Consider the following 26,993-nt stretch of genomic DNA (forward strand, 5'->3'; position numbering starts at 1 on the left):
CATGAAATTTTAACCTCCCACTATAGCAGAAAGGGTCTTTCTAGTAGTTGCACATCAAATCTAAGCTGTCTGAAGTGTTTTTCAAAAGTTATCAACACTTTTATGTTTGGCGTTCCGAAACCCACCTTATCTCAGGCTGAAAAGCGTTTTTGTGCATTGTGCCATAACTTTTCAGGAAAGCTTCAGAATATGAAATTTTAACCTCCCACTATAGCAGAAAGGGTCTTTCTAGTAGGTGCACATCAAATCTAAGCTCTCTGAAGTGTTTTTCGAAAGTTATCAACACTTTTATGTTTGGCGTTCCGAAACCCACCTTATCTCAGGCTGAAAAGCGTTTTTGTGCATTGTGCCATAACTTTTCAGGAAAGCTTCAGAACATGAAATTTTAACCTCCCACTATAGCAGAAAGGGTCTTTCTAGTAGTTGCACATCAAATCTAAACTGTCTGAAGTGTTTTTCCAAAGTTATCAACACTTTTATGTTTGGCGTTCCGAAACCCACCTTATCTCAGGCTGAAAAGCGTTTTTGTGCATTGTGCCATAACTTTTCAGGGAAGCTTCAGAACATGAAATTTTAACCTCCCACTATAGCAGAAAGGGTCTTTCTAGTAGGTGCACATCAAATCTAAGCTCTCTGAAGTGTTTTTCGAAAGTTATCAACACTTTTATGTTTGGCGTTCCGAAACCCACCTTATCTCAGGCTGAAAAGCGTTTTTGTGCATTGTGCCATAACTTTTCAGGGAAGCTTCAGAACATGAAATTTTAACCTCCCACTATAGCAGAAAGGGTCTTTCTAGTAGTTGCACATCAAATCTAAACTGTCTGAAGTGTTTTTCCAAAGTTATTAACACTTTTATGTTTGGCGTTCCGAAACCCACCTTATCTCAGGCTGAAAAGCGTTTTTGTGCATTGTGCCATAACTTTTCAGGGAAGCTTCAGAACATGAAATTTTAACCTCCCACTATAGCAGAAAGGGTCTTTCTAGTAGTTGCACATCAAATCTAAACTGTCTGAAGTGTTTTTCCAAAGTTATCAACACTTTTATGTTTGGCGTTCCGAAACCCACCTTATCTCAGGCTGAAAAGCGTTTTTACGCATTGTGCCATAACTTTTCAGGGAAGCTTCAGAACATGAAATTTTAACCTCCCACTATAGCAGAAAGGGTCTTTCTAGTAGGTGCACATCAAATCTAAGCTGTCTGAAGTGTTTTTCGAAAGTTATCAACACTTTTATGTTTGGCGTTCCGAAACCCACCTTATCTCAGGCTGAAAAGCGTTTTTGTGCATTGTGCCATAACTTTTCAGGGAAGCTTCAGAACATGAAATTTTAACCTCCCACTATAGCAGAAAGGGTCTTTCTAGTAGGTGCACATCAAATCTAAGCTCTCTGAAGTGTTTTTCCAAAGTTATCAACACTTTTATGTTTGGCGTTCCGAAACCCACCTTATCTCAGGCTGAAAAGCGTTTTTGTGCATTGTGCCATAACTTTTCAGGAAAGCTTCAGAACAAGAAATTTTAACCTCCCACTATAGCAGAAAGGGTCTTTCTAGTAGTTGCACATCAAATCTAAACTGTCTGAAGTGTTTTTCCAAAGTTATTAACACTTTTATGTTTGGCGTTCCGAAACCCACCTTATCTCAGGCTGAAAAGCGTTTTTGTGCATTGTGCCATAACTTTTCAGGGAAGCTTCAGAACATGAAATTTTAACCTCCCACTATAGCAGAAAGGGTCTTTCTAGTAGTTGCACATCAAATCTAAACTGTCTGAAGTGTTTTTCCAAAGTTATCAACACTTTTATGTTTGGCGTTCCGAAACCCACCTTATCTCAGGCTGAAAAGCGTTTTTACGCATTGTGCCATAACTTTTCAGGGAAGCTTCAGAACATGAAATTTTAACCTCCCACTATAGCAGAAAGGGTCTTTCTAGTAGGTGCACATCAAATCTAAGCTGTCTGAAGTGTTTTTCGAAAGTTATCAACACTTTTATGTTTGGCGTTCCGAAACCCACCTTATCTCAGGCTGAAAAGCGTTTTTGTGCATTGTGCCATAACTTTTCAGGGAAGCTTCAGAACATGAAATTTTAACCTCCCACTATAGCAGAAAGGGTCTTTCTAGTAGGTGCACATCAAATCTAAGCTCTCTGAAGTGTTTTTCCAAAGTTATCAACACTTTTATGTTTGGCGTTCCGAAACCCACCTTATCTCAGGCTGAAAAGCGTTTTTGTGCATTGTGCCATAACTTTTCAGGAAAGCTTCAGAACAAGAAATTTTAACCTCCCACTATAGCAGAAAGGGTCTTTCTAGTAGTTGCACATCAAATCTAAACTGTCTGAAGTGTTTTTCCAAAGTTATTAACACTTTTATGTTTGGCGTTCCGAAACCCACCTTATCTCAGGCTGAAAAGCGTTTTTGTGCATTGTGCCATAACTTTTCAGGGAAGCTTCAGAACATGAAATTTTAACCTCCCACTATAGCAGAAAGGGTCTTTCTAGTAGTTGCACATCAAATCTAAACTGTCTGAAGTGTTTTTCCAAAGTTATCAACACTTTTATGTTTGGCGTTCCGAAACCCACCTTATCTCAGGCTGAAAAGCGTTTTTACGCATTGTGCCATAACTTTTCAGGGAAGCTTCAGAACATGAAATTTTAACCTCCCACTATAGCAGAAAGGGTCTTTCTAGTAGGTGCACATCAAATCTAAGCTCTCTGAAGTGTTTTTCGAAAGTTATCAACACTTTTATGTTTGGCGTTCCGAAACCCACCTTATCTCAGGCTGAAAAGCGTTTTTGTGCATTGTGCCATAACTTTTCAGGGAAGCTTCAGAACATGAAATTTTAACCTCCCACTATAGCAGAAAGGGTCTTTCTAGTAGTTGCACATCAAATCTAAACTGTCTGAAGTGTTTTTCCAAAGTTATTAACAATTTTATGTTTGGCGTTCCAAAACCCACCTTGTCTCAGGCTGAAAAGCGTTTTTGTGCATTGTGCCATAACTTTTCAGGGAAGCTTCAGAACATGAAATTTTAACCTCCCACTATAGCAAAAAGGGTCTTTCTAGTAGTTGCACATCAAATCTAAACTGTCTGAAGTGTTTTTCCAAAGTTATCAACACTTTTATGTTTGGCGTTCCGAAACCCACCTTATCTCAGGCTGAAAAGCGTTTTTGTGCATTGTGCCATAACTTTTCAGGGAAGCTTCAGAACATGAAATTTTAACCTCCCACTATAGCAGAAAGGGTCTTTCTAGTAGTTGCACATCAAATCTAAGCTGTCTGAAGTGTTTTTCAAAAGTTATCAACACTTTTATGTTTGGCGTTCCGAAACCCACCTTATCTCAGGCTGAAAAGCGTTTTTGTGCATTGTGCCATAACTTTTCAGGAAAGCTTCAGAACATGAAATTTTAACCTCCCACTATAGCAGAAAGGGTCTTTCTAGTAGTTGCACATCAAATCTAAACTGTCTGAAGTGTTTTTCCAAAGTTATCAACACTTTTATGTTTGGCGTTCCGAAACCCACCTTATCTCAGGCTGAAAAGCGTTTTTACGCATTGTGCCATAACTTTTCAGGGAAGCTTCAGAACATGAAATTTTAACCTCCCACTATAGCAGAAAGGGTCTTTCTAGTAGGTGCACATCAAATCTAAGCTCTCTGAAGTGTTTTTTGAAAGTTATCAACACTTTTATGTTTGGCGTTCCGAAACCCACCTTATCTCAGGCTGAAAAGCGTTTTTGTGCATTGTGCCATAACTTTTCAGGAAAGCTTCAGAACATGAAATTTTAACCTCCCACTATAGCAGAAAGGTTCTTTCTAGTAGGTGCACATCAAATCTAAGCTGTCTGAAGTGTTTTTCGAAAGTTATCAACACTTTTATGTTTGGCGTTCCGAAACCCACCTTATCTCAGGCTGAAAAGCGTTTTTGTGCATTGTGCCATAACTTTTCAGGGAAGCTTCAGAACATGAAATTTTAACCTCCCACTATAGCAGAAAGGGTCTTTCTAGTAGGTGCACATCAAATCTAAGCTCTCTGAAGTGTTTTTCGAAAGTTATCAACACTTTTATGTTTGGCGTTCCGAAACCCACCTTATCTCAGGCTGAAAAGCGTTTTTGTGCATTGTGCCATAACTTTTCAGGGAAGCTTCAGAACATGAAATTTTAACCTCCCACTATAGCAGAAAGGGTCTTTCTAGTAGTTGCACATCAAATCTAAACTGTCTGAAGTGTTTTTCCAAAGTCATTAACACTTTTATGTTTGGCGTTCCGAAACCCACCTTATCTCAGGCTGAAAAGCGTTTTTGTGCATTGTGCCATAACTTTTCAGGGAAGCTTCAGAACATGAAATTTTAACCTCCCACTATAGCAGAAAGGGTCTTTCTAGTAGTTGCACATCAAATCTAAACTGTCTGAAGTGTTTTTCCAAAGTTATCAACACTTTTATGTTTGGCGTTCCGAAACCCACCTTATCTCAGGCTGAAAAGCGTTTTTGTGCATTGTGCCATAACTTTTCAGGGAAGCTTCAGAACATGAAATTTTAACCTCCCACTATAGCAGAAAGGGTCTTTCTAGTAGTTGCACATCAAATCTAAGCTGTCTGAAGTGTTTTTCAAAAGTTATCAACACTTTTATGTTTGGCGTTCCGAAACCCACCTTATCTCAGGCTGAAAAGCGTTTTTGTGCATTGTGCCATAACTTTTCAGGAAAGCTTCAGAACATGAAATTTTAACCTCCCACTATAGCAGAAAGGGTCTTTCTAGTAGTTGCACATCACATCTAAACTGTCTGAAGTGTTTTTCCAAAGTTATCAACACTTTTATGTTTGGCGTTCCGAAACCCACCTTATCTCAGGCTGAAAAGCGTTTTTACGCATTGTGCCATAACTTTTCAGGGAAGCTTCAGAACATGAAATTTTAACCTCCCACTATAGCAGAAAGGGTCTTTCTAGTAGGTGCACATCAAATCTAAGCTCTCTGAAGTGTTTTTTGAAAGTTATCAACACTTTTATGTTTGGCGTTCCGAAACCCACCTTATCTCAGGCTGAAAAGCGTTTTTGTGCATTGTGCCATAACTTTTCAGGAAAGCTTCAGAACATGAAATTTTAACCTCCAACTATAGCAGAAAGGGTCTTTCTAGTAGTTGCACATCAAATCTAAACTGTCTGAAGTGTTTTTCCAAAGTTATTAACACTTTTATGTTTGGCGTTCCGAAACCCACCTTATCTCAGGCTGAAAAGCGTTTTTGTGCATTGTGCCATAACTTTTCAGGGAAGCTTCAGAACATGAAATTTTAACCTCCCACTATAGCAGAAAAGGTCTTTCTAGTAGTTGCACATCAAATCTAAACTGTCTGAAGTGTTTTTCCAAAGTTATCAACACTTTTATGTTTGGCGTTCCGAAACCCACCTTATCTCAGGCTGAAAAGCGTTTTTACGCATTGTGCCATAACTTTTCAGGGAAGCTTCAGAACATGAAATTTTAACCTCCCACTATAGCAGAAAGGGTTTTTCTAGTAGGTGCACATCAAATCTAAGCTGTCTGAAGTGTTTTTCGAAAGTTATCAACACTTTTATGTTTGGCGTTCCGAAACCCACCTTATCTCAGGCTGAAAAGCGTTTTTGTGCATTGTGCCATAACTTTTCAGGAAAGCTTCAGAACATGAAATTTTAACCTCCCACTATAGCAGAAAGGGTCTTTCTAGTAGTTGCACATCAAATCTAAGCTGTCTGAAGTGTTTTTCAAAAGTTATCAACACTTTTATGTTTGGCGTTCCGAAACCCACCTTATCTCAGGCTGAAAAGCGTTTTTGTGCATTGTGCCATAACTTTTCAGGAAAGCTTCAGAACATGAAATTTTAACCTCCCACTATAGCAGAAAGGGTCTTTCTAGTAGGTGCACATCAAATCTAAGCTCTCTGAAGTGTTTTTCGAAAGTTATCAACACTTTTATGTTTGGCGTTCCGAAACCCACCTTATCTCAGGCTGAAAAGCGTTTTTGTGCATTGTGCCATAACTTTTCAGGGAAGCTTCAGAACATGAAATTTTAACCTCCCACTATAGCAGAAAGGGTCTTTCTAGTAGTTGCACATCAAATCTAAACTGTCTGAAGTGTTTTTCCAAAGTTATTAACACTTTTATGTTTGGCGTTCCGAAACCCACCTTATCTCAGGCTGAAAAGCGTTTTTGTGCATTGTGCCATAACTTTTCAGGGAAGCTTCAGAACATGAAATTTTAACCTCCCACTATAGCAGAAAGGGTCTTTCTAGTAGTTGCACATCAAATCTAAACTGTCTGAAGTGTTTTTCCAAAGTTATCAACACTTTTATGTTTGGCGTTCCGAAACCCACCTTATCTCAGGCTGAAAAGCGTTTTTACGCATTGTGCCATAACTTTTCAGGGAAGCTTCAGAACATGAAATTTTAACCTCCCACTATAGCAGAAAGGGTCTTTCTAGTAGGTGCACATCAAATCTAAGCTGTCTGAAGTGTTTTTCGAAAGTTATCAACACTTTTATGTTTGGCGTTCCGAAACCCACCTTATCTCAGGCTGAAAAGCGTTTTTGTGCATTGTGCCATAACTTTTCAGGGAAGCTTCAGAACATGAAATTTTAACCTCCCACTATAGCAGAAAGGGTCTTTCTAGTAGTTGCACATCAAATCTAAACTGTCTGAAGTGTTTTTCCAAAGTTATTAACACTTTTATGTTTGGCGTTCCGAAACCCACCTTATCTCAGGCTGAAAAGCGTTTTTGTGCATTGTGCCATAACTTTTCAGGGAAGCTTCAGAACATGAAATTTTAACCTCCCAATATAGCAGAAAGGGTCTTTCTAGTAGTTGCACATCAAATCTAAACTGTCTGAAGTGTTTTTCCAAAGTTATTAACACTTTTATGTTTGGCGTTCCGAAACCCACCTTATCTCAGGCTGAAAAGCGTTTTTGTGCATTGTGCCATAACTTTTCAGGGAAGCTTCAGAACATTAAATTTTAACCTCCCACTATAGCAGAAAGGGTCTTTCTAGTAGTTGCACATCAAATCTAAACTGTCTGAAGTGTTTTTCCAAAGTTATCAACACTTTTATGTTTGGCGTTCCGAAACCCACCTTATCTCAGGCTGAAAAGCGTTTTTACGCATTGTGCCATAACTTTTCAGGGAAGCTTCAGAACATGAAATTTTAACCTCCCACTATAGCAGAAAGGGTCTTTCTAGTAGGTGCACATCAAATCTAAGCTGTCTGAAGTGTTTTTCGAAAGTTATCAACACTTTTATGTTTGGCGTTCCGAAACCCACCTTATCTCAGGCTGAAAAGCGTTTTTGTGCATTGTGCCATAACTTTTCAGGGAAGCTTCAGAACATGAAATTTTAACCTCCCACTATAGCAGAAAGGGTCTTTCTAGTAGTTGCACATCAAATCTAAGCTGTCTGAAGTGTTTTTCAAAAGTTATCAACACTTTTATGTTTGGCGTTCCGAAACCCACCTTATCTCAGGCTGAAAAGCGTTTTTGTGCATTGTGCCATAACTTTTCAGGAAAGCTTCAGAACATGAAATTTTAACCTCCCACTATAGCAGAAAGGGTCTTTCTAGTAGGTGCACATCAAATCTAAGCTCTCTGAAGTGTTTTTCGAAAGTTATCAACACTTTTATGTTTGGCGTTCCGAAACCCACCTTATCTCAGGCTGAAAAGCGTTTTTGTGCATTGTGCCATAACTTTTCAGGGAAGCTTCAGAACATGAAATTTTAACCTCCCACTATAGCAGAAAGGGTCTTTCTAGTAGTTGCACATCAAATCTAAACTGTCTGAAGTGTTTTTCCAAAGTTATTAACACTTTTATGTTTGGCGTTCCGAAACCCACCTTATCTCAGGCTGAAAAGCGTTTTTGTGCATTGTGCCATAACTTTTCAGGGAAGCTTCAGAACATGAAATTTTAACCTCCCACTATAGCAGAAAGGGTCTTTCTAGTAGTTGCACATCAAATCTAAACTGTCTGAAGTGTTTTTCCAAAGTTATCAACACTTTTATGTTTGGCGTTCCGAAACCCACCTTATCTCAGGCTGAAAAGCGTTTTTACGCATTGTGCCATAACTTTTCAGGGAAGCTTCAGAACATGAAATTTTAACCTCCCACTATAGCAGAAAGGGTCTTTCTAGTAGGTGCACATCAAATCTAAGCTGTCTGAAGTGTTTTTCGAAAGTTATCAACACTTTTATGTTTGGCGTTCCGAAACCCACCTTATCTCAGGCTGAAAAGCGTTTTTGTGCATTGTGCCATAACTTTTCAGGGAAGCTTCAGAACATGAAATTTTAACCTCCCACTATAGCAGAAAGGGTCTTTCTAGTAGTTGCACATCGAATCTAAACTGTCTGAAGTGTTTTTCCAAAGTTATTAACACTTTTATGTTTGGCGTTCCGAAACCCACCTTATCTCAGGCTGAAAAGCGTTTTTGTGCATTGTGCCATAACTTTTCAGGGAAGCTTCAGAACATGAAATTTTAACCTCCCACTATAGCAGAAAGGGTCTTTCTAGTAGTTGCACATCAAATCTAAACTGTCTGAAGTGTTTTTCAAAAGTTATCAACACTTTTATGTTTGGCGTTCCGAAACCCACCTTATCTCAGGCTGAAAAGCGTTTTTGTGCATTGTGCCATAACTTTTCAGGAAAGCTTCAGAACATGAAATTTTAACCTCCCACTATAGCAGAAAGGGTCTTTCTAGTAGTTGCACATCAAATCTAAACTGTCTGAAGTGTTTTTCCAAAGTTATCAACACTTTTATGTTTGGCGTTCCGAAACCCACCTTATCTCAGGCTGAAAAGCGTTTTTACGCATTGTGCCATAACTTTTCAGGGAAGCTTCAGAACATGAAATTTTAACCTCCCACTATAGCAGAAAGGGTCTTTCTAGTAGGTGCACATCAAATCTAAGCTCTCTGAAGTGTTTTTCGAAAGTTATCAACACTTTTATGTTTGGCGTTCCGAAACCCACCTTATCTCAGGCTGAAAAGCGTTTTTGTGCATTGTGCCATAACTTTTCAGGAAAGCTTCAGAACATGAAATTTTAACCTCCCACTATAGCAGAAAGGGTCTTTCTAGTAGTTGCACATCAAATCTAAACTGTCTGAAGTGTTTTTCCAAAGTTATTAACACTTTTATGTTTGGCGTTCCGAAACCCACCTTATCTCAGGCTGAAAAGCGTTTTTGTGCATTGTGCCATAACTTTTCAGGGAAGCTTCAGAACATGAAATTTTAACCTCCCACTATAGCAGAAAGGGTCTTTCTAGTAGTTGCACATCAAATCTAAACTGTCTGAAGTGTTTTTCCAAAGTTATCAACACTTTTATGTTTGGCGTTCCGAAACCCACCTTATCTCAGGCTGAAAAGCGTTTTTACGCATTGTGCCATAACTTTTCAGGGAAGCTTCAGAACATGAAATTTTAACCTCCCACTATAGCAGAAAGGGTCTTTCTAGTAGGTGCACATCAAATCTAAGCTCTCTGAAGTGTTTTTCGAAAGTTATCAACACTTTTATGTTTGGCGTTCCGAAACCCACCTTATCTCAGGCTGAAAAGCGTTTTTGTGCATTGTGCCATAACTTTTCAGGGAAGCTTCAGAACATGAAATTTTAACCTCCCACTATAGCAGAAAGGGTCTTTCTAGTAGTTGCACATCAAATCTAAACTGTCTGAAGTGTTTTTCCAAAGTTATTAACACTTTTATGTTTGGCGTTCCGAAACCCACCTTATCTCAGGCTGAAAAGCGTTTTTGTGCATTGTGCCATAACTTTTCAGGGAAGCTTCAGAACATGAAATTTTAACCTCCCACTATAGCAGAAAGGGTCTTTCTAGTAGTTGCACATCAAATCTAAACTGTCTGAAGTGTTTTTCCAAAGTTATTAACACTTTTATGTTTGGCGTTCCGAAACCCACCTTATCTCAGGCTGAAAAGCGTTTTTGTGCATTGTGCCATAACTTTTCAGGGAAGCTTCAGAACATGAAATTTTAACCTCCCACTATAGCAGAAAGGGTCTTTCTAGTAGTTGCACATCAAATCTAAGCTGTCTGAAGTGTTTTTCAAAAGTTATCAACACTTTTATGTTTGGCGTTCCGAAACCCACCTTATCTCAGGCTGAAAAGCGTTTTTGTGCATTGTGCCATAACTTTTCAGGAAAGCTTCAGAACATGAAATTTTAACCTCCCACTATAGCAGAAAGGGTCTTTCTAGTAGTTGCACATCAAATCTAAACTGTCTGAAGTGTTTTTCCAAAGTTATCAACACTTTTATGTTTGGCGTTCCGAAACCCACCTTATCTCAGGCTGAAAAGCGTTTTTACGCATTGTGCCATAACTTTTCAGGGAAGCTTCAGAACATGAAATTTTAACCTCCCACTATAGCAGAAAGGGTCTTTCTAGTAGGTGCACATCAAATCTAAGCTCTCTGAAGTGTTTTTCGAAAGTTATCAACACTTTTATGTTTGGCGTTCCGAAACCCACCTTATCTCAGGCTGAAAAGCGTTTTTGTGCATTGTGCCATAACTTTTCAGGAAAGCTTCAGAACATGAAATTTTAACCTCCCACTATAGCAGAAAGGGTCTTTCTAGTAGTTGCACATCAAATCTAAACTGTCTGAAGTGTTTTTCCAAAGTTATTAACACTTTTATGTTTGGCGTTCCGAAACCCACCTTATCTCAGGCTGAAAAGCGTTTTTGTGCATTGTGCCATAACTTTTCAGGGAAGCTTCAGAACATGAAATTTTAACCTCCCACTATAGCAGAAAGGGTCTTTCTAGTAGTTGCACATCAAATCTAAACTGTCTGAAGTGTTTTTCCAAAGTTATCAACACTTTTATGTTTGGCGTTCCGAAACCCACCTTATCTCAGGCTGAAAAGCGTTTTTACGCATTGTGCCATAACTTTTCAGGGAAGCTTCAGAACATGAAATTTTAACCTCCCACTATAGCAGAAAGGGTCTTTCTAGTAGTTGCACATCAAATCTAAACTGTCTGAAGTGTTTTTCCAAAGTTATCAACACTTTTATGTTTGGCGTTCCGAAACCCACCTTATCTCAGGCTGAAATGCGTTTTTGTGCATTGTGCCATAACTTTTCAGGGAAGCTTCAGAACATGAAATTTTAACCTCCCACTATAGCAGAAAGGGTCTTTCTAGTAGTTGCACATCAAATCTAAGCTGTCTGAAGTGTTTTTCAAAAGTTATCAACACTTTTATGTTTGGCGTTCCGAAACCCACCTTATCTCAGGCTGAAAAGCGTTTTTGTGCATTGTGCCATAACTTTTCAGGAAAGCTTCAGAACATGAAATTTTAACCTCCCACTATAGCAGAAAGGGTCTTTCTAGTAGTTGCACATCAAATCTCAACTGTCTGAAGTGTTTTTCCAAAGTTATCAACACTTTTATGTTTGGCGTTCCGAAACCCACCTTATCTCAGGCTGAAAAGCGTTTTTACGCATTGTGCCATAACTTTTCAGGGAAGCTTCAGAACATGAAATTTTAACCTCCCACTATAGCAGAAAGGGTCTTTCTAGTAGGTGCACATCAAATCTAAGCTGTCTGAAGTGTTTTTCGAAAGTTATCAACACTTTTATGTTTGGCGTTCCGAAACCCACCTTATCTCAGGCTGAAAAGCGTTTTTGTGCATTGTGCCATAACTTTTCAGGGAAGCTTCAGAACATGAAATTTTAACCTCCCACTATAGCAGAAAGGGTCTTTCTAGTAGGTGCACATCAACTCTAAGCTCTCTGAAGTGTTTTTCGAAAGTTATCAACACTTTTATGTTTGGCGTTCCGAAACCCACCTTATCTCAGGCTGAAAAGCGTTTTTGTGCATTGTGCCATAACTTTTCAGGGAAGCTTCAGAACATGAAATTTTAACCTCCCACTATAGCAGAAAGGGTCTTTCTAGTAGTTGCACATCAAATCTAAGCTGTCTGAAGTGTTTTTCAAAAGTTATCAACACTTTTATGTTTGGCGTTCCGAAACCCACCTTATCTCAGGCTGAAAAGCGTTTTTGTGCATTGTGCCATAACTTTTCAGGAAAGCTTCAGAACATGAAATTTTAACCTCCCACTATAGCAGAAAGGGTCTTTCTAGTAGGTGCACATCAAATCTAAGCTCTCTGAAGTGTTTTTCGAAAGTTATCAACACTTTTATGTTTGGCGTTCCGAAACCCACCTTATCTCAGGCTGAAAAGCGTTTTTGTGCATTGTGCCATAACTTTTCAGGAAAGCTTCAGAACATGAAATTTTAACCTCCCACTATAGCAGAAAGGGTCTGTCTAGTAGTTGCACATCAAATCTAAACTGTCTGAAGTGTTTTTCCAAAGTTATCAACACTTTTATGTTTGGCGTTCCGAAACCCACCTTATCTCAGGCTGAAAAGCGTTTTTGTGCATTGTGCCATAACTTTTCAGGGAAGCTTCAGAACATGAAATTTTAACCTCCCACTATAGCAGAAAGGGTCTTTCTAGTAGGTGCACATCAAATCTAAGCTCTCTGAAGTGTTTTTCGAAAGTTATCAACACTTTTATGTTTGGCGTTCCGAAACCCACCTTATCTCAGGCTGAAAAGCGTTTTTGTGCATTGTGCCATAACCTTTCAGGGAAGCTTCAGAACATGAAATTTTAACCTCCCACTATAGCAGAAAGGGTCTTTCTAGTAGTTGCACATCAAATCTAAACTGTCTGAAGTGTTTTTCCAAAGTTATTAACACTTTTATGTTTGGCGTTCCGAAACCCACCTTATCTCAGGCTGAAAAGCGTTTTTGTGCATTGTGCCATAACTTTTCAGGGAAGCTTCAGAACATGAAATTTTAACCTCCCACTATAGCAGAAAGGGTCTTTCTAGTAGTTGCACATCAAATCTAAGCTGTCTGAAGTGTTTTTCAAAAGTTATCAACACTTTTATGTTTGGCGTTCCGAAACCCACCTTATCTCAGGCTGAAAAGCGTTTTTGTGCATTGTGCCATAACTTTTCAGGAAAGCTTCAGAACATGAAATTTTAACCTCCCACTATAGCAGAAAGGGTCTTTCTAGTAGGTGCACATCAAATCTAAGCTCTCGGAAGTGTTTTTCGAAAGTTATCAACACTTTTATGTTTGGCGTTCCGAAACCCACCTTATCTCAGGCTGAAAAGCGTTTTTGTGCATTGTGCCATAACTTTTCAGGGAAGCTTCAGAACATGAAATTTTAACCTCCCACTATAGCAGAAAGGGTCTTTCTAGTAGTTGCACATCAAATCTAAACTGTCTGAAGTGTTTTTCCAAAGTTATTAACACTTTTATGTTTGGCGTTCCGAAACCCACCTTATCTCAGGCTGAAAAGCGTTTTTGTGCATTGTGCCATAACTTTTCAGGGAAGCTTCAGAACATGAAATTTTAACCTCCCACTATAGCAGAAAGGGTCTTTCTAGTAGTTGCACATCAAATCTAAACTGTCTGAAGTGTTTTTCCAAAGTTATCAACACTTTTATGTTTGGCGTTCCGAAACCCACCTTATCTCAGGCTGAAAAGCGTTTTTACGCATTGTGCCATAACTTTTCAGGGAAGCTTCAGAACATGAAATTTTAACCTCCCACTATAGCAGAAAGGGTCTTTCTAGTAGGTGCACATCAAATCTAAGCTGTCTGAAGTGTTTTTCGAAAGTTATCAACACTTTTATGTTTGGCGTTCCGAAACCCACCTTATCTCAGGCTGAAAAGCGTTTTTGTGCATTGTGCCATAACTTTTCAGGGAAGCTTCAGAACATGAAATTTTAACCTCCCACTATAGCAGAAAGGGTCTTTCTAGAGGTTGCACATCAAATCTAAACTGTCTGAAGTGTTTTTCCAAAGTTATTAACACTTTTATGTTTGGCGTTCCAAAACCCACCTTATCTCAGGCTGAAAAGCGTTTTTGTGCATTGTGCCATAACTTTTCAGGGAAGCTTCAGAACATGAAATTTTAACCTCCCACTAAAGCAGAAAGGGTCTTTCTAGTAGTTGCACATCAAATCTAAACTGTCTGAAGTGTTTTTCCAAAGTTATTAACACTTTTATGTTTGGCGTTCCGAAACCCACCTTATCTCAGGCTGAAAAGCGTTTTTGTGCTTTGTGCCATAACTTTTCAGGGAAGCTTCAGAACATGAAATTTTAACCTCCCACTATAGCAGAAAGGGTCTTTCTAGTAGTTGCACATCAAATCTAAACTGTCTGAAGTGTTTTTCCAAAGTTATCAACACTTTTATGTTTGGCGTTCCGAAACCCACCTTATCTCAGGCTGAAAAGCGTTTTTACGCATTGTGCCATAACTTTTCAGGGAAGCTTCAGAACATGAAATTTTAACCTCCCACTATAGCAGAAAGGGTCTTTCTAGTAGGTGAACATCAAATCTAAGCTGTCTGAAGTGTTTTTCGAAAGTTATCAACACTTTTATGTTTGGCGTTCCGAAACCCACCTTATCTCAGGCTGAAAAGCGTTTTTGTGCATTGTGCCATAACTTTTCAGGGAAGCTTCAGAACATGAAATTTTAACCTCCCACTATAGCAGAAAGGGTCTTTCTAGTAGTTGCACATCAAATCTAAACTGTCTGAAGTGTTTTTCCAAAGTTATTAACACTTTTATGTTTGGCGTTCCGAAACCCACCTTATCTCAGGCTGAAAAGCGTTTTTGTGCATTGTGCCATAACTTTTCAGGGAAGCTTCAGAACATGAAATTTTAACCTCCCACTATAGCAGAAAGGGTCTTTCTAGTAGTTGCACATCAAATCTAAACTGTCTGAAGTGTTTTTCCAAAGTTATTAACACTTTTATGTTTGGCGTTCCGAAACCCACCTTATCTCAGGCTGAAAAGCGTTTTTGTGCATTGTGCCATAACTTTTCAGGGAAGCTTCAGAACATGAAATTTTAACCTCCCACTATAGCAGAAAGGGTCTTTCTAGTAGTTGCACATCAAATCTAAACTGTCTGAAGTGTTTTTCCAAAGTTATTAACACTTTTATGTTTGGCGTTCCGAAACCCACCTTATCTCAGGCTGAAAAGCGTTTTTGTGCATTGTGCCATAACTTTTCAGGGAAGCTTCAGAACATGAAATTTTAACCTCCCACTATAGCAGAAAGGGTCTTTCTAGTAGTTGCACATCAAATCTAAACTGTCTGAAGTGTTTTTCCAAAGTTATTAACACTTTTATGTTTGGCGTTCCGAAACCCACCTTATCTCAGGCTGAAAAGCGTTTTTGTGCATTGTGCCATAACTTTTCAGGGAAGCTTCAGAACATGAAATTTTAACCTCCCACTATAGCAGAAAGGGTCTTTCTAGTAGTTGCACATCAAATCTAAACTGTCTGAAGTGTTTTTCCAAAGTTATCAACACTTTTATGTTTGGCGTTCCGAAACCCACCTTATCTCAGGCTGAAAAGCGTTTTTACGCATTGTGCCATAACTTTTCAGGGAAGCTTCAGAACATGAAATTTTAACCTCCCACTATAGCAGAAAGGGTCTTTCTAGTAGGTGCACATCAAATCTAAGCTGTCTGAAGTGTTTTTCGAAAGTTATCAACACTTTTATGTTTGGCGTTCCGAAACCCACCTTATCTCAGGCTGAAAAGCGTTTTTGTGCATTGTGCCATAACTTTTCAGGGAAGCTTCAGAACATGAAATTTTAACCTCCCACTATAGCAGAAAGGGTCTTTCTAGTAGTTGCACATCAAATCTAAGCTGTCTGAAGTGTTTTTCAAAAGTTATCAACACTTTTATGTTTGGCGTTCCGAAACCCACCTTATCTCAGGCTGAAAAGCGTTTTTGTGCATTGTGCCATAACTTTTCAGGAAAGCTTCAGAACATGAAATTTTAACCTCCCACTATAGCAGAAAGGGTTTTTCTAGTAGGTGCACATCAAATCTAAGCTCTCTGAAGTGTTTTTCGAAAGTTATCAACACTTTTATGTTTGGCGTTCCGAAACCCACCTTATCTCAGGCTGAAAAGCGTTTTTGTGCATTGTGCCATAACTTTTCAGGAAAGCTTCAGAACATGAAATTTTAACCTCCCACTATAGCAGAAAGGGTCTTTCTAGTAGTTGCACATCAAATCTAAACTGTCTGAAGTGTTTTTCCAAAGTTATCAACACTTTTATGTTTGGCGTTCCGAAACCCACCTTATCTCAGGCTGAAAAGCGTTTTTGTGCATTGTGCCATAACTTTTCAGGGAAGCTTCAGAACATGAAATTTTAACCTCCCACTATAGCAGAAAGGGTCTTTCTAGTAGGTGCACATCAAATCTAAGCTCTCTGAAGTGTTTTTCGAAAGTTATCAACACTTTTATGTTTGGCGTTCCGAAACCCACCTTATCTCAGGCTGAAAAGCGTTTTTGTGCATTGTGCCATAACTTTTCAGGGAAGCTTCAGAACATGAAATTTTAACCTCCCACTATAGCAGAAAGGGTCTTTCTAGTAGTTGCACATCAAATCTAAACTGTCTGAAGTGTTTTTCCAAAGTTATTAACACTTTTATGTTTGGCGTTCCGAAACCCACCTTATCTCAGGCTGAAAAGCGTTTTTGTGCATTGTGCCATAACTTTTCAGGGAAGCTTCAGAACATGAAATTTTAACCTCCCACTATAGCAGAAAGGGTCTTTCTAGTAGTTGCACATCAAATCTAAACTGTCTGAAGTGTTTTTCCAAAGTTATCAACACTTTTATGTTTGGCGTTCCGAAACCCACCTTATCTCAGGCTGAAAAGCGTTTTTACGCATTGTGCCATAACTTTTCAGGGAAGCTTCAGAACATGAAATTTTAACCTCCCACTATAGCAGAAAGGGTCTTTCTAGTAGGTGCACATCAAATCTAAGCTGTCTGAAGTGTTTTTCGAAAGTTATCAACACTTTTATGTTTGGCCTTCCGAAACCCACCTTATCTCAGGCTGAAAAGCGTTTTTGTGCATTGTGCCATAACTTTTCAGGGAAGCTTCAGAACATGAAATTTTAACCTCCCACTATAGCAGAAAGGGTCTTTCTAGTAGGTGCACATCAAATCTAAGCTCTCTGAAGTGTTTTTCGAAAGTTATCAACGCTTTTATGTTTGGCGTTCCGAAACCCACCTTATCTCAGGCTGAAAAGCGTTTTTGTGCATTGTGCCATAACTTTTCAGGAAAGCTTCAGAACAAGAGATTTTAACCTCCCACTATAGCAGAAAGGGTCTTTCTAGTAGTTGCACATCAAATCTAAACTGTCTGAAGTGTTTTTCCAAAGTTATTAACACTTTTATGTTTGGCGTTCCGAAACCCACCTTATCTCAGGCTGAAAAGCGTTTTTGTGCATTGTGCCATAACTTTTCAGGGAAGCTTCAGAACATGAAATTTTAACCTCCCACTATAGCAGAAAGGGTCTTTCTAGTAGTTGCACATCAAATCTAAACTGTCTGAAGTGTTTTTCCAAAGTTATTAACACTTTTATGTTTGGCGTTCCGAAACCCACCTTATCTCAGGCTGAAAAGCGTTTTTGTGCATTGTGCCATAACTTTTCAGGGAAGCTTCAGAACATGAAATTTTAACCTCCCACTATAGCAGAAAGGGTCTTTCTAGTAGTTGCACATCAAATCTAAACTGTCTGAAGTCTTTTTCCAAAGTTATCAACACTTTTATGTTTGGCGTTCCGAAACCCACCTTATCTCAGGCTGAAAAGCGTTTTTGTGCATTGTGCCATAACTTTTCACGGAAGCTTCAGAACATGAAATTTTAACCTCCCGCTATAGCAGAAAGGGTCTTTCTAGTAGTTGCACATCAAATCTAAGCTGTCTGAAGTGTTTTTCAAAAGTTATCAACACTTTTATGTTTGGCGTTCCGAAACCCACCTTATCTCAGGCTGAAAAGCGTTTTTGTGCATTGTGCCATAACTTTTCAGGAAAGCTTCAGAACATGAAATTTTAACCTCCCACTATAGCAGAAAGGGTCTTTCTAGTAGTTGCACATCAAATCTAAACTGTCTGAAGTGTTTTTCCAAAGTTATCAACACTTTTATGTTTGGCGTTCCGAAACCCACCTTATCTCAGGCTGAAAAGCGTTTTTACGCATTGTGCCATAACTTTTCAGGGAAGCTTCAGAACATGAAATTTTAACCTCCCACTATAGCAGAAAGGGTCTTTCTAGTAGGTGCACATCAAATCTAAGCTCTCTGAAGTGTTTTTTGAAAGTTATCAACACTTTTATGTTTGGCGTTCCGAAACCCACCTTATCTCAGGCTGAAAAGCGTTTTTGTGCATTGTGCCATAACTTTTCAGGAAAGCTTCAGAACATGAAATTTTAACCTCCAACTATAGCAGAAAGGGTCTTTCTAGTAGTTGCACATCAAATCTAAACTGTCTGAAGTGTTTTTCCAAAGTTATTAACACTTTTATGTTTGGCGTTCCGAAACCCACCTTATCTCAGGCTGAAAAGCGTTTTTGTGCATTGTGCCATAACTTTTCAGGGAAGCTTCAGAACATGAAATTTTAACCTCCCACTATAGCAGAAAGGGTCTTTCTAGTAGTTGCACATCAAATCTAAACTGTCTGAAGTGTTTTTCCAAAGTTATCAACACTTTTATGTTTGGCGTTCCGAAACCCACCTTATCTCAGGCTGAAAAGCGTTTTTACGCATTGTGCCATAACTTTTCAGGGAAGCTTCAGAACATGAAATTTTAACCTCCCACTATAGCAGAAAGGGTCTTTCTAGTAGGTGCACATCAAATCTAAGCTGTCTGAAGTGTTTTTCGAAAGTTATCAACACTTTTATGTTTGGCGTTCCGAAACCCACCTTATCTCAGGCTGAAAAGCGTTTTTGTGCATTGTGCCATAACTTTTCAGGAAAGCTTCAGAACATGAAATTTTAACCTCCCACTATAGCAGAAAGGGTCTTTCTAGTAGTTGCACATCAAATCTAAGCTGTCTGAAGTGTTTTTCAAAAGTTATCAACACTTTTATGTTTGGCGTTCCGAAACCCACCTTATCTCAGGCTGAAAAGCGTTTTTGTGCATTGTGCCATAACTTTTCAGGAAAGCTTCAGAACATGAAATTTTAACCTCCCACTATAGCAGAAAGGGTCTTTCTAGTAGGTGCACATCAAATCTAAGCTCTCTGAAGTGTTTTTCGAAAGTTATCAACACTTTTATGTTTGGCGTTCCGAAACCCACCTTATCTCAGGCTGAAAAGCGTTTTTGTGCATTGTGCCATAACTTTTCAGGGAAGCTTCAGAACATGAAATTTTAACCTCCCACTATAGCAGAAAGGGTCTTTCTAGTAGTTGCACATCAAATCTAAACTGTCTGAAGTGTTTTTCCAAAGTTATTAACACTTTTATGTTTGGCGTTCCGAAACCCACCTTATCTCAGGCTGAAAAGCGTTTTTGTGCATTGTGCCATAACTTTTCAGGGAAGCTTCAGAACATGAAATTTTAACCTCCCACTATAGCAGAAAGGGTCTTTCTAGTAGTTGCACATCAAATCTAAGCTGTCTGAAGTGTTTTTCAAAAGTTATCAACACTTTTATGTTTGGCGTTCCGAAACCCACCTTATCTCAGGCTGAAAAGCGTTTTTGTGCATTGTGCCATAACTTTTCAGGAAAGCTTCAGAACATGAAATTTTAACCTCCCACTATAGCAGAAAGGGTCTTTCTAGTAGTTGCACATCAAATCTAAACTGTCTGAAGTGTTTTTCCAAAGTTATCAACACTTTTATGTTTGGCGTTCCGAAACCCACCTTATCTCAGGCTGAAAAGCGTTTTTACGCATTGTGCCATAACTTTTCAGGGAAGCTTCAGAACATGAAATTTTAACCTCCCACTATAGCAGAAAGGGTCTTTCTAGTAGGTGCACATCAAATCTAAGCTCTCTGAAGTGTTTTTCGAAAGTTATCAACACTTTTATGTTTGGCGTTCCGAAACCCACCTTATCTCAGGCTGAAAAGCGTTTTTGTGCATTGTGCCATAACTTTTCAGGGAAGCTTCAGAACATGAAATTTTAACCTCCCACTATAGCAGAAAGGGTCTTTCTAGTAGTTGCACATCAAATCTAAACTGTCTGAAGTGTTTTTCCAAAGTTATTAACACTTTTATGTTTGGCGTTCCGAAACCCACCTTATCTCAGGCTGAAAAGCGTTTTTGTGCATTGTGCCATAACTTTTCAGGGAAGCTTCAGAACATGAAATTTTAACCTCCCACTATAGCAGAAAGGGTCTTTCTAGTAGTTGCACATCAAATCTAAACTGTCTGAAGTGTTTTTCCAAAGTTATCAACACTTTTATGTTTGGCGTTCCGAAACCCACCTTATCTCAGGCTGAAAAGCGTTTTTACGCATTGTGCCATAACTTTTCAGGGAAGCTTCAGAACATGAAATTTTAACCTCCCACTATAGCAGAAAGGGTCTTTCTAGTAGTTGCACATCAAATCTAAACTGTCTGAAGTGTTTTTCCAAAGTTATCAACACTTTTATGTTTGGCGTTCCGAAACCCACCTTATCTCAGGCTGAAAAGCGTTTTTGTGCATTGTGCCATAACTTTTCAGGGAAGCTTCAGAACATGAAATTTTAACCTCCCACTATAGCAGAAAGGGTCTTTCTAGTAGTTGCACATCAAATCTAAGCTGTCTGAAGTGTTTTTCAAAAGTTATCAACACTTTTATGTTTGGCGTTCCGAAACCCACCTTATCTCAGGCTGAAAAGCGTTTTTGTGCATTGTGCCATAACTTTTCAGGAAAGCTTCAGAACATGAAATTTTAACCTCCCACTATAGCAGAAAGGGTCTTTCTAGTAGTTGCACATCAAATCTAAACTGTCTGAAGTGTTTTTCCAAAGTTATCAACACTTTTATGTTTGGCGTTCCGAAACCCACCTTATCTCAGGCTGAAAAGCGTTTTTACGCATTGTGCCATAACTTTTCAGGGAAGCTTCAGAACATGAAATTTTAACCTCCCACTATAGCAGAAAGGGTCTTTCTAGTAGGTGCACATCAAATCTAAGCTGTCTGAAGTGTTTTTCGAAAGTTATCAACACTTTTATGTTTGGCGTTCCGAAACCCACCTTATCTCAGGCTGAAAAGCGTTTTTGTGCATTGTGCCATAACTTTTCAGGGAAGCTTCAGAACATGAAATTTTAACCTCCCACTATAGCAGAAAGGGTCTTTCTAGTAGGTGCACATCAAATCTAAGCTCTCTGAAGTGTTTTACGAAAGTTATCAACACTTTTATGTTTGGCGTTCCGAAACCCACCTTATCTCAGGCTGAAAAGCGTTTTTGTGCATTGTGCCATAACTTTTCAGGAAAGCTTCAGAACAAGAAATTTTAACCTCCCACTATAGCAGAAAGGGTCTTTCTAGTAGTTGCACATCAAATCTAAACTGTCTGAAGTGTTTTTCCAAAGTTATCAACACTTTTATGTTTGGCGTTCCGAAACCCACCTTATCTCAGGCTGAAAAGCGTTTTTACGCATTGTGCCATAACTTTTCAGGGAAGCTTCAGAACATGAAATTTTAACCTCCCACTATAGCAGAAAGGGTCTTTCTAGTAGGTGCACCTCAAATCTAAACTGTCTGAAGTGTTTTTCCAAAGTTATCAACACTTTTATGTTTGGCGTTCCGAAACCCACCTTATCTCAGGCTGAAAAGCGTTTTTGTGCATTGTGCCATAACTTTTCAGGGAAGCTTCAGAACATGAAATTTTAACCTCCCACTATAGCAGAAAGGGTCTTTCTAGTAGTTGCACATCAAATCTAAACTGTCTGAAGTGTTTTTCCAAAGTTATTAACACTTTTATGTTTGGCGTTCCGAAACCCACCTTATCTCAGGCTGAAAAGCGTTTTTGTGCATTGTGCCATAACTTTTCAGGGAAGCTTCAGAACATGAAATTTTAACCTCCCACTATAGCAGAAAGGGTCTTTCTAGTAGTTGCACATCAAATCTAAACTGTCTGAAGTGTTTTTCCAAAGTTATCAACACTTTTATGTTTGGCGTTCCGAAACCCACCTTATCTCAGGCTGAAAAGCGTTTTTGTGCATTGTGCCATAACTTTTCAGGGAAGCTTCAGAACATGAAATTTTAACCTCCCACTATAGCAGAAAGGGTCTTTCTAGTAGTTGCACATCAAATCTAAGCTGTCTGAAGTGTTTTTCAAAAGTTATCAACACTTTTATGTTTGGCGTTCCGAAACCCACCTTATCTCAGGCTGAAAAGCGTTTTTGTGCATTGTGCCATAACTTTTCAGGAAAGCTTCAGAACATGAAATTTTAACCTCCCACTATAGCAGAAAGGGTCTTTCTAGTAGGTGCACATCAAATCTAAGCTGTCTGAAGTGTTTTTCGAAAGTTATCAACACTTTTATGTTTGGCGTTCCGAAACCCACCTTATCTCAGGCTGAAAAGCGTTTTTGTGCATTGTGCCATAACTTTTCAGGGAAGCTTCAGAACATGAAATTTTAACCTCCCACTATAGCAGAAAGGGTCTTTCTAGTAGTTGCACATCGAATCTAAACTGTCTGAAGTGTTTTTCCAAAGTTATTAACACTTTTATGTTTGGCGTTCCGAAACCCACCTTATCTCAGGCTGAAAAGCGTTTTTGTGCATTGTGCCATAACTTTTCAGGGAAGCTTCAGAACATGAAATTTTAACCTCCCACTATAGCAGAAAGGGTCTTTCTAGTAGTTGCACATCAAATCTAAACTGTCTGAAGTGTTTTTCCAAAGTTATCAACACTTTTATGTTTGGCGTTCCGAAACCCACCTTATCTCAGGCTGAAAAGCGTTTTTGTGCATTGTGCCATAACTTTTCAGGGAAGCTTCAGAACATGAAATTTTAACCTCCCACTATAGCAGAAAGGGTCTTTCTAGTAGTTGCACATCAAATCTAAGCTGTCTGAAGTGTTTTTCAAAAGTTATCAACACTTTTATGTTTGGCGTTCCGAAACCCACCTTATCTCAGGCTGAAAAGCGTTTTTGTGCATTGTGCCATAACTTTTCAGGAAAGCTTCAGAACATGAAATTTTAACCTCCCACTATAGCAGAAAGGGTCTTTCTAGTAGTTGCACATCAAATCTAAACTGTCTGAAGTGTTTTTCCAAAGTTATCAACACTTTTATGTTTGGCGTTCCGAAACCCACCTTATCTCAGGCTGAAAAGCGTTTTTACGCATTGTGCCATAACTTTTCAGGGAAGCTTCAGAACATGAAATTTTAACCTCCCACTATAGCAGAAAGGGTCTTTCTAGTAGGTGCACATCAAATCTAAGCTCTCTGAAGTGTTTTTCGAAAGTTATCAACACTTTTATGTTTGGCGTTCCGAAACCCACCTTATCTCAGGCTGAAAAGCGTTTTTGTGCATTGTGCCATAACTTTTCAGAAAAGCTTCAGAACATGAAATTTTAACCTCCCACTATAGCAGAAAGGGTCTTTCTAGTAGTTGCACATCAAATCTAAACTGTCTGAAGTGTTTTTCCAAAGTTATTAACACTTTTATGTTTGGCGTTCCGAAACCCACCTTATCTCAGGCTGAAATGCGTTTTTGTGCATGGTGCCATAACTTTTCAGGGAAGCTTCAAAACATGAAATTTTAACCTCCCACTATAGCAGAAAGGGTCTTTCTAGTAGTTGCACATCAAATCTAAACTGTCTGAAGTGTTTTTCCAAAGTTATCAACACTTTTATGTTTGGCGTTCCGAAACCCACCTTATCTCAGGCTGAAAAGCGTTTTTACGCATTGTGCCATAACTTTTCAGGGAAGCTTCAGAACATGAAATTTTAACTTCCCACTATAGCAGAAAGGGTCTTTCTAGTAGGTGCACATCAAATCTAAGCTCTCTGAAGTGTTTTTCGAAAGTTATCAACACTTTTATGTTTGGCGTTCCGAAACCCACCTTATCTCAGGCTGAAAAGCGTTTTTGTGCATTGTGCCATAACTTTTCAGGGAAGCTTCAGAACATGAAATTTTAACCTCCCACTATAGCAGAAAGGGTTTTTCTAGTAGTTGCACATCAAATCTAAACTGTCTGAAGTGTTTTTCCAAAGTTATTAACACTTTTATGTTTGGCGTTCCGAAACCCACCTTATCTCAGGCTGAAAAGCGTTTTTGTGCATTGTGCAATAACTTTTCAGGGAAGCTTCAGAACATGAAATTTTAACCTCCCACTATAGCAGAAAGGGTCTTTCTAGTAGTTGCACATCAAATCTAAACTGTCTGAAGTGTTTTTCCAAAGTTATCAACACTTTTATGTTTGGCGTTCCGAAACCCACCTTATCTCAGGCTGAAAAGCGTTTTTGTGCATTGTGCCATAACTTTTCAGGGAAGCTTCAGAACATGAAATTTTAACCTCCCACTATAGCAGAAAGGGTCTTTCTAGTAGTTGCACATCAAATCTAAGCTGTCTGAAGTGTTTTTCAAAAGTTATCAACACTTTTATGTTTGGCGTTCCGAAACCCACCTTATCTCAGGCTGAAAAGCGTTTTTGTGCATTGTGCCATAACTTTTCAGGAAAGCTTCAGAACATGAAATTTTAACCTCCCACTATAGCAGAAAGGGTCTTTCTAGTAGTTGCACATCAAATCTAAACTGTCTGAAGTGTTTTTCCAAAGTTATCAACACTTTTATGTTTGGCGTTCCGAAACCCACCTTATCTCAGGCTGAAAAGCGTTTTTACGCATTGTGCCATAACTTTTCAGGGAAGCTTCAGAACATGAAATTGTAACCTCCCACTATAGCAGAAAGGGTCTTTCTAGTAGTTGCACATCAAATCTAAGCTGTCTGAAGTGTTTTTCAAAAGTTATCAACACTTTTATGTTTGGCGTTCCGAAACCCACCTTATCTCAGGCTGAAAAGCGTTTTTGTGCATTGTGCCATAACTTTTCAGGAAAGCTTCAGAACATGAAATTTTAACCTCCCACTATAGCAGAAAGGGTCTTTCTCGTAGTTGCACATCAAATCTAAACTGTCTGAAGTGTTTTTCCAAAGTTATCAACACTTTTATGTTTGGCGTTCCGAAACCCACCTTATCTCAGGCTGAAAAGCGTTTTTACGCATTGTGCGATAACTTTTCAGGGAAGCTTCAGAACATGAAATTTTAACCTCCCACTATAGCAGAAAGGGTCTTTCTAGTAGGTGCACATCAAATCTAAGCTCTCTGAAGTGTTTTTCGAAAGTTATCAACACTTTTATGTTTGGCGTTCCGAAACCCACCTTATCTCAGGCTGAAAAGCGTTTTTGTGCATTGTGCCATAACTTTTCAGGGAAGCTTCAGAACATGAAATTTTAACCTCCCACTATAGCAGAAAGGGTCTTTCTAGTAGTTGCACATCAAATCTAAACTGTCTGAAGTGTTTTTCCAAAGTTATTAACACTTTTATGTTTGGCGTTCCGAAACCCACCTTATCTCAGGCTGAAAAGCGTTTTTGTGCATTGTGCCATAACTTTTCAGGGAAGCTTCAGAACATGAAATTTTAACCTCCCACTATAGCAGAAAGGGTCTTTCTAGTAGGTGCACATCAAATCTAAGCTGTCTGAAGTGTTTTTCGAAAGTTATCAACACTTTTATGTTTGGCGTTCCGAAACCCACCTTATCTCAGGCTGAAAAGCGTTTTTGTGCATTGTGCCATAACTTTTCAGGGAAGCTTCAGAACATGAAATTTTAACCTCCCACTATAGCAGAAAGGGTCTTTCTAGAGGTTGCACATCAAATCTAAACTGTCTGAAGTGTTTTTCCAAAGTTATTAACACTTTTATGTTTGGCGTTCCAAAACCCACCTTATCTCAGGCTGAAAAGCGTTTTTGTGCATTGTGCCATAACTTTTCAGGGAAGCTTCAGAACATGAAATTTTAACCTCCCACTAAAGCAGAAAGGCTCTTTCTAGTAGTTGCACATCAAATCTAAACTGTCTGAAGTGTTTTTCCAAAGTTATTAACACTTTTATGTTTGGCGTTCCGAAACCCACCTTATCTCAGGCTGAAAAGCGTTTTTGTGCATTGTGCCATAACTTTTCAGGGAAGCTTCAGAACATGAAATTTTAACCTCCCACTATAGCAGAAAGGGTCTTTCTAGTAGTTGCACATCAAATCTAAGCTGTCTGAAGTGTTTTTCAAAAGTTATCAACACTTTTATGTTTGGCGTTCCGAAACCCACCTTATCTCAGGCTGAAAAGCGTTTTTGTGCATTGTGCCATAACTTTTCAGGAAAGCTTCAGAACATGAAATTTTAACCTCCCACTATAGCAGAAAGGGTCTTTCTAGTAGGTGCACATCAAATCTAAGCTCTCTGAAGTGTTTTTCGAAAGTTATCAACACTTTTATGTTTGGCGTTCCGAAACCCACCTTATCTCAGGCTGAAAAGCGTTTTTACGCATTGTGCCATAACTTTTCAGGGAAGCTTCAGAACATGAAATTTTAACCTCCCACTATAGCAGAAAGGGTCTTTCTAGTAGGTGCACATCAAATCTAAGCTGTCTGAAGTGTTTTTCGAAAGTTATCAACACTTTTATGTTTGGCGTTCCGAAACCCACCTTATCTCAGGCTGAAAAGCGTTTTTGTGCATTGTGCCATAACTTTTCAGGGAAGCTTCAGAACATGAAATTTTAACCTCCCACTATAGCAGAAAGGGTCTTTCTAGAGGTTGCACATCAAATCTAAACTGTCTGAAGTGTTTTTCCAAAGTTATTAACACTTTTATGTTTGGCGTTCCAAAACCCACCTTATCTCAGGCTGAAAAGCGTTTTTGTGCATTGTGCCATAACTTTTCAGGGAAGCTTCAGAACATGAAATTTTAACCTCCCACTAAAGCAGAAAGGGTCTTTCTAGTAGTTGCACATCAAATCTAAACTGTCTGAAGTGTTTTTCCAAAGTTATTAACACTTTTATGTTTGGCGTTCCGAAACCCACCTTATCTCAGGCTGAAAAGCGTTTTTGTGCATTGTGCCATAACTTTTCAGGGAAGCTTCAGAACATGAAATTTTAACCTCCCACTATAGCAGAAAGGGTCTTTCTAGTAGTTGCACATCAAATCTAAACTGTCTGAAGTGTTTTTCCAAAGTTATCAACACTTTTATGTTTG

Source organism: Synchiropus splendidus, chromosome 5, assembly GCF_027744825.2.
Source record: "Synchiropus splendidus isolate RoL2022-P1 chromosome 5, RoL_Sspl_1.0, whole genome shotgun sequence".
NCBI classification, from domain to species: Eukaryota; Metazoa; Chordata; class Actinopteri; order Syngnathiformes; family Callionymidae; genus Synchiropus; species Synchiropus splendidus.